The sequence below is a fragment of the Dromiciops gliroides genome, chromosome 4 (genome assembly GCF_019393635.1).
Source record: "Dromiciops gliroides isolate mDroGli1 chromosome 4, mDroGli1.pri, whole genome shotgun sequence".
Taxonomy (NCBI): Eukaryota; Metazoa; Chordata; class Mammalia; order Microbiotheria; family Microbiotheriidae; genus Dromiciops; species Dromiciops gliroides.
In genome coordinates, this window is record NC_057864.1 from 401,518,581 (window position 1) to 401,533,483 (window position 14,903).

Consider the following 14,903-nt stretch of genomic DNA (forward strand, 5'->3'; position numbering starts at 1 on the left):
AAGAACTAGCTTTAGGGTGAAGGTGGAGATTTAACATCGATTTCAGGATAAAAGGCCACTTAAATCCCAGTGGTGCATGGCCAGCGGGATCCCATCAGCCAGTTGTCGGTTCAGTACTTGTCCAAGCATTTCCCCTTGTCTCTTTGCTCCTTGCTGTTTCCAGTGATTCCAGCCTCAGAAGTTGCTCTGGCAGAGGTATAATTAGGAATTTTTGTGCCCATGGCAAATGCCATAAATCATGCTGAGGGTAAGCAGCATGATTCAGGTATTCAGTCCCCAGAAGTAAAAAGAAATAGAAAAGGAAACTTGTAATTAATGGGAGGACACCTGAGATGAGACCAAAGCACGAGACAAAGGGTTAGGAGTTCAAATGAACTTTAAAAACTATTTCCTACATAAATACCAAAAGCACTTGTAGACAACTAAAAATTTAACTCTTGCCTTGAAAAAATAATGGGTTTCAGGAAGTAATTTTTCCAATTTAGAAAAAAAACTAAGGTTCTTTTTAAAACCGCATTGTTGAGGCAGCCAGGTGGTATAGTGGATAGGGCACCAGTCCTGGAGTCAGAAGGACCTAAATTCAAATCTAGCCTTTGACATTTCCTAGTTGTATGACCCTGAACAAGTCACTTGACCCTTATTACCAAAAAAAACTGTATTGTTTTTAAAAATGACCATCATCAGTGCATTGTCATTAAATACTATGTATAAATGACATCTTCACATATCTTTTATGTTTTCCTTTTTTTAATTTATCTATTTTTACAAGCATTTATCTGCCCTTTCTAGCCTTCCCTTCCCCATTAAACAATTAAAAGAAAAGGAATCTTTATGACAAATATGTATAGTATAGCAAAACAAATTCTCACATTGGCTACGTCCAAAACTAGTATGCCTCATTCTGCATTTTAAGTGCATCACCTCTCTCTCAGCAGGTGGGTGGCATGTCTCATCTTCAGTCTTCTGGACTTGTCCCTTTCCTTCAAATATGTTTTGGCTATCCCACTTTCCACGTGCATGCACATGTGCATCAGAAGTAGCAAAGACAGGACAAGAAAAGCAGCTCAATGCTAAGCTCCTGGTGTCTGCTTTATTTAAATTAGAAGACTTTCTAATTTCAAGTGTAACGTGGCTCTGGCTGAAACTCAAGGAACCATGTTTATCTTGGAACAGCCCAGAGTGCATTCATTGTATTCTATTTCCATCATATAGATACAGTCGTCCTTAGGCCAAAAAAAAGACTAGAACAGCTCCCATTTCCATCCCCATCCCTGGGATTAAGAGTATTCTGACATGGCTGAAAATGACTGAACAACAACAGAATGAGACAGCTGGAGCTAGTGCACACATTTCTCAGTCTTCGGTTAGAAATAGGTCCCTGGGGGCAGTTAAGTGGTACAGTGGATAAAGCACCAGCCCTGGATTCAGGAGGACCTGAGTTCAAATCCGGCCTCATACACTTGACACTTACTAGGTGTGTGACTCTGGGCAAGTCACTTAACCCTCATTGCCCCACAAAAAAAAGAAGAAAAGAAAAAAAGAAATAGGTTCCTAAAAATAGCCCCAACCTGTACACAGAAAGTACTTTAGGCAACCCAAAAGACCTCTTTGAACACTTGCTTACTGGTCCCCTGATCAATGATCCATAACCCTCATTCACAACCAAGTTAGAAACAACTAAATTCCATTCACTTCTGTGTGGAGGCAGCATATCTCCAATGTGGCTTCTTGGTGAGTATTTTGGAGCAAGGGGACAAACATCCTCACCATTTTCCAGTCAGTCTTCCAACTCCTATCTTTCTTTCCTGATGTACTAGGTACAGGCCCCAGAAACACCAGAGGGTGAGGTACAAAGCTGTCAACCATTGTCATCCACCATGACATAATAGACAAGGCTCATCGTTATGAAACTGCATTATCTTTCTGTGGTGCTTTTAGGGTTATGAAGTTTCTTTCTTTATAAGGGCCTTCCATGGAAGTTCTCACAAGCATTATGGTCCCCATAATACAGATGGAACTCAGAAACAAGGTGACTTGTTCAGCCAGTAAGTATGAACAAGTCATATTGAAATAAAAGAATCCGTGGGATTGAGTGTGGGAGCTAAAATTTTAGCTCACTCCAACTTTAGTGTTCTTCTCATTGTATCACAATGGTTCCTAACAATATGAGCAGTAAAACAAGAAGATTTGACACAGGACCAGATATCTAAATGGTGAACTGGTTCCTCTGTTCTCCAGTCCCTGGAACCTGAGCCCCAGCCCAAAACAGTGCTGCTACCAGATTCTAGCAGAATAAACCCCTATAGTACAGTCTGTTTGGAAATAGGATGAGAGGATTTAGGGTTGGATGAGTCTAACCCTCTCATTTTACAGATGAGGAAACTGAGGCTCCAAAAGATGAAATTACCTACCCAATATTAGAGAGCAAGTAAGTAACAGAGCTAAAATTCAAAATCTAAGTCCCTTGACTCAAAATTTTACATTCTTTCCGGAACAACACAGCTGTCTTTCTTCTTTGTCAGCATATTTTTTCATCATAAGCATGGATGGTTGGCTAACATGATAGAGGATTCATAATCAAGAAAACCCTGATAAGAAGCTTCCAGTCTCAGGAGACAGAACAAGTTAACTGTGCCAGTTTCTACGTCCTGTTTCTTTTCCCTCCTGTCATATTCTCCTATGTTCCATGTTGTTCCACAAATCCATAAGTTGTTGGCACATGAGCAAATATGACCCCTCACCCCACTCCCCCTGAGAAATTCTTGTCACATTTTTTTATTGCTAGTTGCAGGAAAAGGCCCATTTCTGTGTCATTTGAATTAGCATGGGGGAAACAACAGAGAAGAGAAATGAAGAGGGAGACAAATACTGAAAAGAAAATTAAGAGGAGAAACAGAAAAAGAAAGGAAGAAAGCAAGGAAATATGCAAAAAAGACAAAGACATGGTAGAGATAATACCAGAGTGTGCAGATGAAGGCACTGGGGGCTTTGGGTAGATGGGGAGTGTTGTTCTTGGTTCTGTCTCACATTCAGCTTCATGACAATAAAAAGACAGAAGACGCAAGTCCTATCACAAGGGCTCACAGTCATGTCTGAATTGTCTAAATAAAGCTAAAACCACATTAAAGAGGTGCAAAAGACAGGAACAAGGAAAATCTTCCAGCTGGCCCATAAGATATCTTGAGAAATCATAACACAAATTGAAGAGAACCAGATAGGTGGGAGCAGGGAACACAATAAATTAGGGAAATTTTTTCAAGGCTCACCTTGGTAATGAGTCCTTCAGAATTAGCACTGAGGTGGTACAGGGGATAGAGTGTTGGACTCAAGGTCAAGATCTGTGTTCAAATCCTGCCTTAGATTCTTACTAACTCTAGGACTCTAAGTAAATCCTTTAACCCTTCCCAACTTCAGTTTCCTCATCTGTAAAATGGGGGTAATAGTAGCAACTACATCTCAGGGTTATTGTGAGACTCAAATGAGATAACATGTAAAGGTTTGAGCAAACTTTAAAGTACTCTTAAAATGCTAGGTATTATGAATCTGATTATTAGAAGATATCTCAGGCAGCTAGGTAGCGCTGGGCAGCTAGGTGGCACAGTAGATAGAGCACCGGCCCTGGATTCAGGAGGACCTGAGTTCAAATCCAGCCTCAGACACTTTACACTTACTAGCTGTGTGACCCTAGGCAAGTCACTTAACCCCAATTGCCTCACCAAAAATTTTAAAAAAATAGAAGATATCTCAGAAGTCTAATTCAGTCCATAGTCCAACTCTTCTACAAGGTCCTTGATGAATAGTATTCTAGTCTTTAACTGAAGACCTCCAGTGATGGAAAGCCCAGTACCTTCCAAGGCAATCCATTCTATTTTGGGATAGCTCTAATTACTACTATTTCCTTACATTGAGATGAAATCTACCTTTCTGCAGTTTCAGTCCATTGTTCCTATTTCTACCTGAGGGCATGAGCAGAATGCATACATTCCCCTCTTCCACAAGAAACACCTCCAAACACTGGAAGACAACCATCACGTATATCTTTTCTTCTATAGCTACAAACATTCCATGGCCCATTAAACAATCCCCATAGAGCATGGTTTCTAATCCCCTAACTTCCTAGATGTCCATCTCTTAGCTCACTCAAGCTTTTCAATGTCCTCCCTAAAATATGGAGCCCAGCACTGGAGAGACAACTACTCCAACTATGGCCTGACTAAGATAGAAACCTCAAGACTAACTCCTCCCTCCTTCAGGTTGCTTTTAAGCATATTGTAGTTCTAAGATTTCAGTGTTTAACAATTTCTGCATATGAAAGTAAGAGTGAATACCAGGAATGATAAAGGCTTAAGAAGGTAGCAATTAGTTTTTTCCTTCTATTTCCTTCCATGAACATGAAATGAGTCTGAAGCATTAGCCTTATAATGAATGCTTTCAAGTCTGGGAGTGAGGTACAGAGAAGAATGTTTCCAGTTGGGCATAACTTGAGGGAACATCTATGATACTACCTTCTAGATTTTGGATGCTCCTCTTTTTATCTGTAAAATTGATCTGTTTGCATTCATTTAAGGTCTTTTTGCTTGCTGAGGATCCAAAGACCTTTTTATTGGTAATTGCTAGCCTTGCCAATAGATAGACTTTTTTTTTTTTTTTTGGTGGGACAATGGGGGTTAAGTGACTTGCCCAAGGTCACACAGCTAGTAAGCGTCAAGTGTCTGAGGCCAGATTTGAACTCAGGTACTCCTGAATCCAGGGCCGGTGCTTTATCCACTGCACCACCTAGCCACCCCCTAGCCTTGCCAATAAATTAAACATATTCAGTGGCAGCTAGGTGGCACAGTGGATAACTCACCAGCCCTGGATTCAGGAGGACCTGAGTTCAAATCCAGCCTCAGACACTTGACACTTACTAGCTGTGTGACCCTGGGCAAGTCACTTAACCCTCATTGCCCTGCAAAAAATATATATTAAACATATTCAGAACTTTGTGCCTCAGTTTACCTTAATTTTTATCATAAAACTCTATATTAAAAAGAAAGTCACTTAATGAACCAATAACAATGATACTTATACTCCTATATCACAAGGTTGCTATGAGTAAAGTATTTTGCATGGGAAGACTCGTGTGAACTGATGCAGAGTGAAGTGAGAAGAAGCAGAAGAACAAGACAACTTTGAAAGCTATAAAAATTCTGATCAATGCAATGATCAATTATGATTGCAGAGGACCAGTGATGAATCATGATGTCTACCTAATGATATAGAGGTGATGCATATAGCAGGAGAATACATACTTTTTTGGACAAGGCAAATATGAGGATTTATCTTGCTTGTCTATGCATATTTATTGCAAAGGTCTTATTTTTCTTTTTCTCTTTTCAATGGGTAGGAAAGAGGAAAAAATAGATTTTTGATCATTTTTAATTATTTTAAACCCTAAAGGAATAGAGATGGAAACTGGGATAGGGACTCTACTTGTAATTTCACTGGAATAGGAAATTCCCAGATGAAGAAAATCATTTTAATTATGCAAGTCTGTACATCCTTTGCAATTTATAATCTTCAAGAATTTCCCAGAGCCCTGAGAAGTTAAATCAAATGCTTATGGTCAGTCAGTATGTGTCAGAAGTGGGACTTGACCCCAGGTCATCCTGGTTTTTATGCCAGTTTGTTATATACTACCACACACTGAAGCAGTTAGGTGGCATAGTGGATAGAGTGCTGGGTCTGGGGCGAGGAAGACTCATCTTCCTGAGTTCAAATCTGGCCTTAGACACTTCCTAGCTATGTCTCTGGGCAAGTCACTTAATTCTGTTTGCCTTAGTTTCCTCATCTGTAAAATGATCTGGAGAAGGAAATGGCAAACCACTCTAGTATCTTTGCTCAGAAAACACCAAATGGGGTCATGAAGAGTTGTACACAACTCACACTATCGAATGACAACAACAATAAATATCACAGGCTGCCTCTTGAACCTTAAAATATCATACATATGTGGGTAGTTTGAAGGAGAGAGCAATAGTTAGGGGTGAGGGGGAAGACTTCAGCATCCATCCCTAACAGAGAGACTGAGGAATTTTAGGAGGGAGGAATCACTTTTAACTTGAGGTGAATGAAAGTTCATGGAAGAATTAGTGCATGACCTGGACCTTGAAGAATAGAATTTTAACACACAAGGATTTAGAGGGAGTTCATTCCAGGCCTGGGGCAGAACCTGTGTTAATACACAGAAGTGACAAAGGGTGAGATGAGATGTGGGAACAGCTAGTACTCCAGACACAAACTCTGAGGTTCCAAAGCTGACTTTGAAAACCCAACTTAACGCATTTCATTCAATCCCTTTCTTTCTTGCAATAGAGTCAGCAAAGTAGCACAGTGGGTAGATCACTGTACTTGGGACTCTAGAAAGACCTGAATTCAAATATGGTTTCAGACGCATGCTGTATGACCCTGGGCAAGTCACTTAAATTCTGTTTGCCTCAGTTTCCTCAACTGTAAAAGAGGATAACTTCACAAGGCTGTTGTGAGTATCGGATGAGATAATATTTGTAAAATGCCTGGCACATAGTAAGAGATGTGGATATGCTTATCCCCTTCCCACAATCCCCCATCCCACCATATGATTCCATGATCCAGCCAGCTTCTAGACTACCAATCACTTGACAATTTTCTTTTTCCTAAGTAATTTACATCCTGCTTCAGCATTCAGTCTCATTGACTTTGATGATCTCACCTCTCATTACAATAAAGTACATGTGGCTTCCATGCCTTCAGAAAGGACAATCACCTACATGCAACATTTGAGCTACATTTGACCCTAATGCTCCATCATATTTTTCTTTTGATGGAGCCTTTTTGAATTCCCATGTTTTCAGAAATTGTCCTAGTTTCCTGCCCTCCTTTTCCTGCTTCCTTTTTCTTCCTAAAGAATCCCATCAACTCTAATCTAAAAGATAAAATTAAGACCTGTAGGAAATCCTATATCCTTTCAGGTGGGTCGGACAATCTTTCTAATTTGAAAAGTTATTTTTTGTTTGGGGGAGTGGAATTTATTTCTTTCTCTTTTTTATTAAAGGAAGGTGAAGAAGACAAACACTATCTTCCGTGTGTATCTAGATAGACAAGCTGTGCTGTAGAGTATCCATAACAAATCTACACTGTACCTGTGGAGCAACTAACAGACCCAGGGATTCATCCTTGAGGCTTCCCAGCATGGCATCATATCCAGAGATAAACCTTCTCTTCATCAGGATCCCCACCTGCCATCTGATCTTGCTACTGGAACAATAAACACCTATTGAGTGTCAGTAAGGACAGAGGTTGTGCTAGTCACACTGGGGTTTCCAGACTCTGGGTCAGATGCAGTTCTCCTCCTCACACTCAAGAACTTAGGACAGGGGCAGTTAGGTGGTACAGTGGATAAAGCACTGGCCCTGGATTCAGGAGGAACTGAGTTCAAATCCAGCCTCAGACACTTGACACTTACTAGCTGTGTGACCCTGGGCAAGTCACTTAATCCTCATTGCCCCGCAAAACAAACCAAAAAAAAAAAGAACTTAGGACAGACAATCCAGTTCTTAGTATAGACAATCCAATTGTCTTATGCCAACATTTTGGGTTGGGTTTTGAGACTGGGTCTCCCAGTCTCATCCAGAGAAGTGTAGAGGGCATTCATGGACCCAATCCCACTGCTAATTGGCACAGGAGCTTTGTGTTCAACTGGCTCACCTCTGCTTAGGTTGTCTGCTTGCCCCCTGCTCTCAGGGGCTCACCTTATTGCATCAGGACTGACTTTGCCTACTGTGGCTTAGAATTCCAAAGCTTGAGCTCAATCCACCAGCGTCAGCCTCCCCCAGTAGCAGGAATTGTAGCATCCCATTACACCAGGCTATGACTTTTTAGGAACAGGCTGTACATCTGTTCAAGGAAAGATTCCACTTACACCTTTGACCCTACATCTCCACTAAATTCCTATTCCAATGCCTCATTATGGAGTGGATTCTCAAAGCCAGAGCATAAATTGTGGTAGTTCCTATCATGTTGAAAAGGCTTTGGCTTAGTGTCATTGGTCATCTGAGAATTAGTCCTGAAAATGGAAAGGAACATCACCAGATGATTTCTTTTGGCCACAAAATATGCTTGATTACACACTCCACCACCTCAGTCACTCTATGTTCCAGCCAAACTGATCTTGTTGTTCTCTGTACACAACATTCCATCCCCCACCTCCATGCCTTTGCCAAATTGTCCTGTGTCCTGTATCCATAGCTAAAAATCTTCCCTGATCTTATCTCTACCTCTTGAGACCTTTAAATCTCTTCAAGGCTAAGCTGCAGCCCCACTGTGTTCGCCACTCACAATTATCTTGTATTTATTTTTTATCCATCTTATATTTACTTAACCATGTTGCTAGGATCCATTCTGAGATTACCTGGCATTTTTTTCTGCCTATATGGTGCATATGTTTAGTTATTTGCATGTTTCCTCCTCATTAGACTGAACTCCTTGAGACCAAAGACTGTTTCTGTCTTTCTTTTTCTAAAGTGTAACATGGGGAGGATAATAGTACCTATCTCCTAGGGTTATTGTGAGAATGAAATGGGATAATAATAGTAAAGCCCTTAGCACAGAGCCTGGCACATAGCAAACACTACATAAATGTTACCTATAGTCATTATGATCACTACGAGGGATCTAATGAGCTACTATATGTAAAGCACTTAGCAGAGGGACTGGCACATAGTAGGTGCTTAATAAGGACTTGTTTCCTTCTTTTCCTTCCTTTCTTATATCCCTAGAACTTAGTATAGGGCCTGGAACATAGTAAGTACCTAATAAATGCTAATTTACTGATTTCTTGGATGCCCCCATTAAGCTTCATAAGGTCAGGGATCATCTTCCTTTTGTCTTTATACACCCAATACCTACCAGTGCAGCACATAATAAGCACTTAACAGGTGCTTATGGAATTTAATTAATGTAAATTAGATTGGCCCACTTAAGGAGTTGGAGTCTAGATCAATGGCCAAAGTGGTCACACCAATGAAACCATGGATATTTAGAAGAATTACTTTGACCACTATCATAAGATTAAAATTATGCTCTCATAATACACAAGAGTATGTGGCTTTTGAGTTCCCTCTACCAATATACACAGAACCAAAAAGTGGAAGAGACAACTTAGGGGGAAAAAAAAATTATACTATTTTGAAAAATGTGGTAATTTATCAGCCTGTGAGGCTATATATATACATATGTGTGTGAATGTATATGTGCATATCTATGTGTATCAGTCTTCAATTAATGACCATATTGCCCTCATTCATCAATGACCGATGTGTTAAGAAGTAGCGAAATAAATGACCACATATGCCCTTGATCATATTTATTTCTTTTTATTCAATTTCTTTCCTTCCTTCACAATTAAATTAGACAAATACTTCTTAAGCATAAGTTGTATGCAACATACTATGTAAGGCCTTGAGATACAATTAAGATCCTGTCCTGCCCTCAAATAATGTAAAGAGGAAATTTGATTTATCAACAAGTAACTATAATACAAGGTAGAAAGTTAGATGTATATATACACTTGAAAAGTCCAAAATGCTATGTGGAATTTGAAGAGGGAGAACCCTGCCTCTGACATTTTATACAAACTATGAGGCAGAAGAAAAATTAAAGGTGTGGATGATGGGGTTTAATGGAGAAAGTGAGTTGTGAGGCAAGGTAAGAAGAAGGAACTTGGGGGGCAGCTAGGTGGCACAGTGAATAAAGCACCATGGAGTCAGGAGGACCTGAGTTCAAATCCGACCTCAGATGCTTGACACTAGCTGTGTGACCCTGGGCAAGTAACTTAATCCTCATTGCCTCGCCAAAGAAGAAGAAGAAGGAACTTGGTTCCCCAACTCTATGTTGCACTCCTCCCCTAAACACTAAAGCATTTTATTTATATTATTTGTGACCTAGAATCCACAATGGTACACACTTTTTCCAGTGAGAAGGAAGAGAGCTAGGTCCATAAAATCAGATGCAAGGCCCTGGGCCTGTATCCGGAACATAGCTTCATCATGACTTAGCTCCCCTTTTTTATTTTGTAGTGACTTACATGCAAATTCTATAATTGTCCAAACAACTATCATAAAAACAACTTGGGAAAAATATACTCCATTTGGTTTTGTTTTGGGGTTTTTTTTTTTGGTTTTTTGCAGGCAATGGGGGTTAAGTGACTCACCCAGGGTCACACGGCTAGTAAGTGTCAAGTGTCTGAGGCCGGATTTGAACTCAGGTACTCCTGAATTCAGGGCCGGTGCTTTAACCACTGCGCCATCCAGCTGCCCCCCTACTCCATTTGTTTTTAAAAGATGTGTCCATGGACTCCATTTCCCACAATGCTTGGGGTCAAGTAAGCCCCATTCACTGGAGGAAATTCTCTAGATTACATTTCTTCATAAGGTTTATGCATAATGCTGCAACATGGTAATGATCTCAGGTTAGGACTCTGGGTAGAAAGGCTCTCTAGGTCAGGGCATTTGGAGAGCCAGAGTAGGGTGGATGGGAATGGCCAGAGTATATCTATTGTTGGGGAGAAAATAACCATCTATTTGCTGGCCATGACATCCTAAATCCACTTACTGTGTGACCTTGGATAAGTCTCTCTAGGCTTTAGCTTACTCATCTATAAAATAAGAGGTTTGGATTAACCAGCCTCCAACATACCTTTTACCTCTAAACCTATCATCCTGTTGTAGTCTTCTATGTCCATCTGGATGTAGGTTGAAGTAGAAGTAAAGCCAAATGGGGAAAGATAGTCCTGAGCCTTTCCTTTGGAGTGTAGGCCTTGCTGACCTGATCCAGCCATACCTTTTCTCCTCCTATAGGGAGATTCTGGCTCCTTAGTCATGCCCCTTGATTCTATACCTACAGAGAGATTTCTCTATACGTGTGAGCAAAGAAGGAGAGAAAGAGGAGGTCAGTCTCATCCCAGATAACAAAATATCACTCTGACTCATTGTTTTAGCCTAGGGCAAAGGGAAGAATATTTCAAATCCAGTTAAGGTCTGCCTTAGGTAAAATTTATTTTTTTTAAATATTAATACATCAAAAGCATTAGATACTCTCTCAAACTCCCCCAGCCAAAAGAAGGCCTGGCACTTTTAGAGATCCCATCTCAAATTCTGGTCCTTTCTGTATGTCTGGATACTAATACAGAAACACTGTTCTTTCTTTTCTGCATATCCCTTTTTCCCAAAGAAGGGAAAACAAATCAAGGGCGATTGAATTGACCAGATTTCTCTGCCAGCAAGGGGAATTTCAAGTACTTAAACAGAAATTAGAAAAAAGTAACAGACAACTTTGGAATAAACTCTGCTGGCTGTTACTGTTGTCACAACCTGCTGTCCTTGCTGCTGCCCTATACTAAATTCAAACAACTCCTAGACATGGTGGGACTCTATCCTACCATTGTATTTACACTAGCTCAGAACTCAGGTAGTCTCAATTCCTCTTAGGATAAGAAAAATAATGCTGTCTGTCTGGGACTACAAGTTCCAGAAAACCACAACCAAGCTGGTTATACCACACTCCTATGAACTCCATAACTAGATCACGGGGATGACCTTAGGGACAAAGTGAGAGCTATCAGCCATTCTTCAGACTGTTGGAGTACAGAGTACATACCAAGCATCTATCCATCATCCTGTTTGTGCAAAGTGACTGGATCCTCCTGTTATTCTAGGTGTAACGATTGGAATAACGCCACCTGCTGGAGACTTACTGTAGAAGAGTTCTTCCCATGAAGCGAAGGTCTTTGAGGGCAAGACCAGGAGTCTTTTCTTTGGCGTCAGGAAGTGACGCGGGCTAGTGGGAGGAGGAAGGAAGAGACTGGCGCTCGCTCTCGCTCTCTTTCCTGAGGACGCTGGTGGAGAGGGGAGCTAGAAATGTGCTCTCCCTTTAATAGATAGGAATCTAGGCCTTTTCTTCTCTCTTTACCAAACTCTTATTCTCCTTAATAAATGCTTAAAAGTCTAACTCTTGCTAAAGCTTATAATTTATTGGCGACCACTCATTAGATATTTTAGACAGTTTAGCTAGAATTTTAGCCCTTAACATAAGATAGTGGGATTAAAGGGGACTTATATCCCTTTGGGGACAGGTAGGTGGCACAGTAGATAAAGCACCGGCCCTGGAGTCAGGAGGACTTGAGTTCAAATCCGGCCTCAGACACTTGACACTTACTAGCTGTGTGACCCTGGGCAAGTCATTTAACCCCAATTGCCTCACCAAAAAAGAGAGAGAGAGAGAGAGAGAGAGAGAGAGAGAGAGAGAGAGAGAGACTTACACCCCTTTGAATATGGGTGCCAAGGATGTTTTTCTATTTGAACCACTTCCTTGTTTTTAATCTTACTTCATTCTTTGATGAAATGCTTTTCCTATTGGACTTGTATGGCTCTGATATGACTAGATAAGAATAACTCACCAAGGAGTATCAGAAGAATGTTAAATGTGTTTTGTCCCTCATCTCCATTACCAGCACAGCCCCAACCCACAACACTGTACCACTTTCCATAAGCCTCCCTGGCCATGTGCCTCCATTTTCCCAATATACTCTGCTTACTACTACATCTAAGGTGATTTAAGTATACATCAGAAATCATTTCCAGTACTTTTCTGACTTAAATGTTTTCCTGCAAACTCTCTCTACTAGCCATTACAGAAGGTTAGTTTGAATACCTACCAATACAGTAACCAGTTTTGCTTTTTCTGATGGAGAAGGGGTATGTCAGGGAAATGACTTGCCCAAGTCATCTCTAATATTGATCTCCATCTGGGCTCCTTCTATCCTTGCACTATTTTTCCTTTATGCTAATAGTACCCCTCTCATATGGTGCCTTGTATTATAAAACCATTCCTCCTACCTTCTACCTGGAATTCAAATTAAATTCAATACACATTTAGTAAGTTTTCCAAGGGGGCAGCTAGGTGGCACAGTGGATAGAGCGCCAAGCCTGGAGTCAGGAAGACCTGAGTTCAAATCCAGCTTCAGACACTTACTAGCTATGTGACTCTGGTCAAGTCACTTAACTCTCTTTGCCTCAGTTTCCTCATCTGTAAAATGAGCTGGACAAAGAAATGGTACACCACTCCAGAAAACCCCAAATGGAGTCATGAAGAATCAGACACAACTGAAACAACTAAACAACAACAATGACCAGGGTCTTCTAAGCTGTGGATTACTGAGTAAGTTAAACAAGATGACTAGTGGGGGTGATAGGATTATTTCCAGAGCTATGATGGACCTCAGAGTCCATCTCATTTTAAATCCTACTCATTTTACAAATGAGGAAACTGAGGCCCAGAGAAGTTAAGTAACCTTAAAGCCATATATAAAAATGTAGGTTTTTATAGCTTATTGGTGTAACTACCTTGTCTCCATGAATAGAGACCTAATACAAATGAGAAGAACAACAACCACATTGCTTCAGGTCAACCCACTAGCAGGGATGAACAAGCCCCCAAGGCAATCAAAGATTTGCCTGGTGACTTGTGTATGGTGAACTATACTTGTTACAATTTTATAAGGTGGAGGAGACAGGAGGCAGAACCTACAACTCTTGGAAATTCTGTCAAGAAATTTGCTTGGTCAGTTTTGTGAAGCCTTTCCCAAGTACCCATATTTGATTCTTTCCTCTTCATCCCCACTCCACATAGCCCTTACTGCCCGCCCCCCCCCAACCAACACACACACACACACACACACACACACACACACATTCAATCACATCACTGCACAAATCTATAAATCTATTGCATCTATTTCCTCTTATCCATTCCCATAGTCACTATTCTAGTTCAAACCCGCATCGACTCTCAGCAGGACTATTGTAATAGCCTACTGTCTCTAGACTCCTCACCTCATCCCTCTCCCAATTCACCCTCAACACAAATGCTAAAATAATCTTTCTAAGGCATAAGTCCAGCCATGTCATTCCCCGGCTCAAAAATCTTCAGTGGTTTCCTATTGATTCTAGGGGGGAAAAAAAAGACAAACTCATCAATCTGACTTTAAAGTCCTGCACAATCTGACTTCAATCAGTGTTTCCAGTATTATTTCATATTACTTTATGTACTCTACCAGTCAAAATGGACTACTTAGTTGTTCCCCTAATTCAGCATTTCATTTCTTGCCTATGTCCATTGCCAAAAATATAATCATCCTCACCTTTCAGAATCCTTAGCTTAGGGTCCACCTCCTCCCAGAAGTCTTCTTGGATCCCTCAATTGTTAATGTTCTCTCTTATCTCTCTCCTCTCTATGGAGGTCTGCCTGTCTGCTTCTCTTTCTGTCTCTCTGTCTCTCTCTCTCCACTATTTCTTCTCTCCTCTCTCCTCTTTCTTTCAGTATATTTCCCAAATAAGAGGTAAGCCTTTTGAGATCAGGAATTATTTCAATATTCTTTCTAAATGTCTAGTGTTTTGCACACAGTGGGTTCTTAAGAAATGGCTATTGAATCTGAATTCAGATTTGGAGATGACCTAACTCTACCCAACAAAGAAGGACAATGTAAACAAGACAGTCTTGCTCAAGTCTTGACCAAGAGAGAGAGACAGACTTAAATATTCTGATGATCTCCAGACAGCCTTGTCTCCAGGTAGATAAAATAGGAAGCCCCAGATAATCTTGGTTATTTGGGGAAAGAGACAATCTCTAAAATAAGCTGGCATTGAACTCACACCAGACTGCATAAACAGAGCAAAATAATTGTTCTGGGAACCCCAAGTCACTCGGTTGAGTTGAAAATAAGTTTCCCAACATCAAAACACTGTCCAACATGATCTCAGATATATCTCACCAGAAACAAACATAAGCATTATTACTGAATTACTTATGAGGTGTTTTCTTCTACAAAG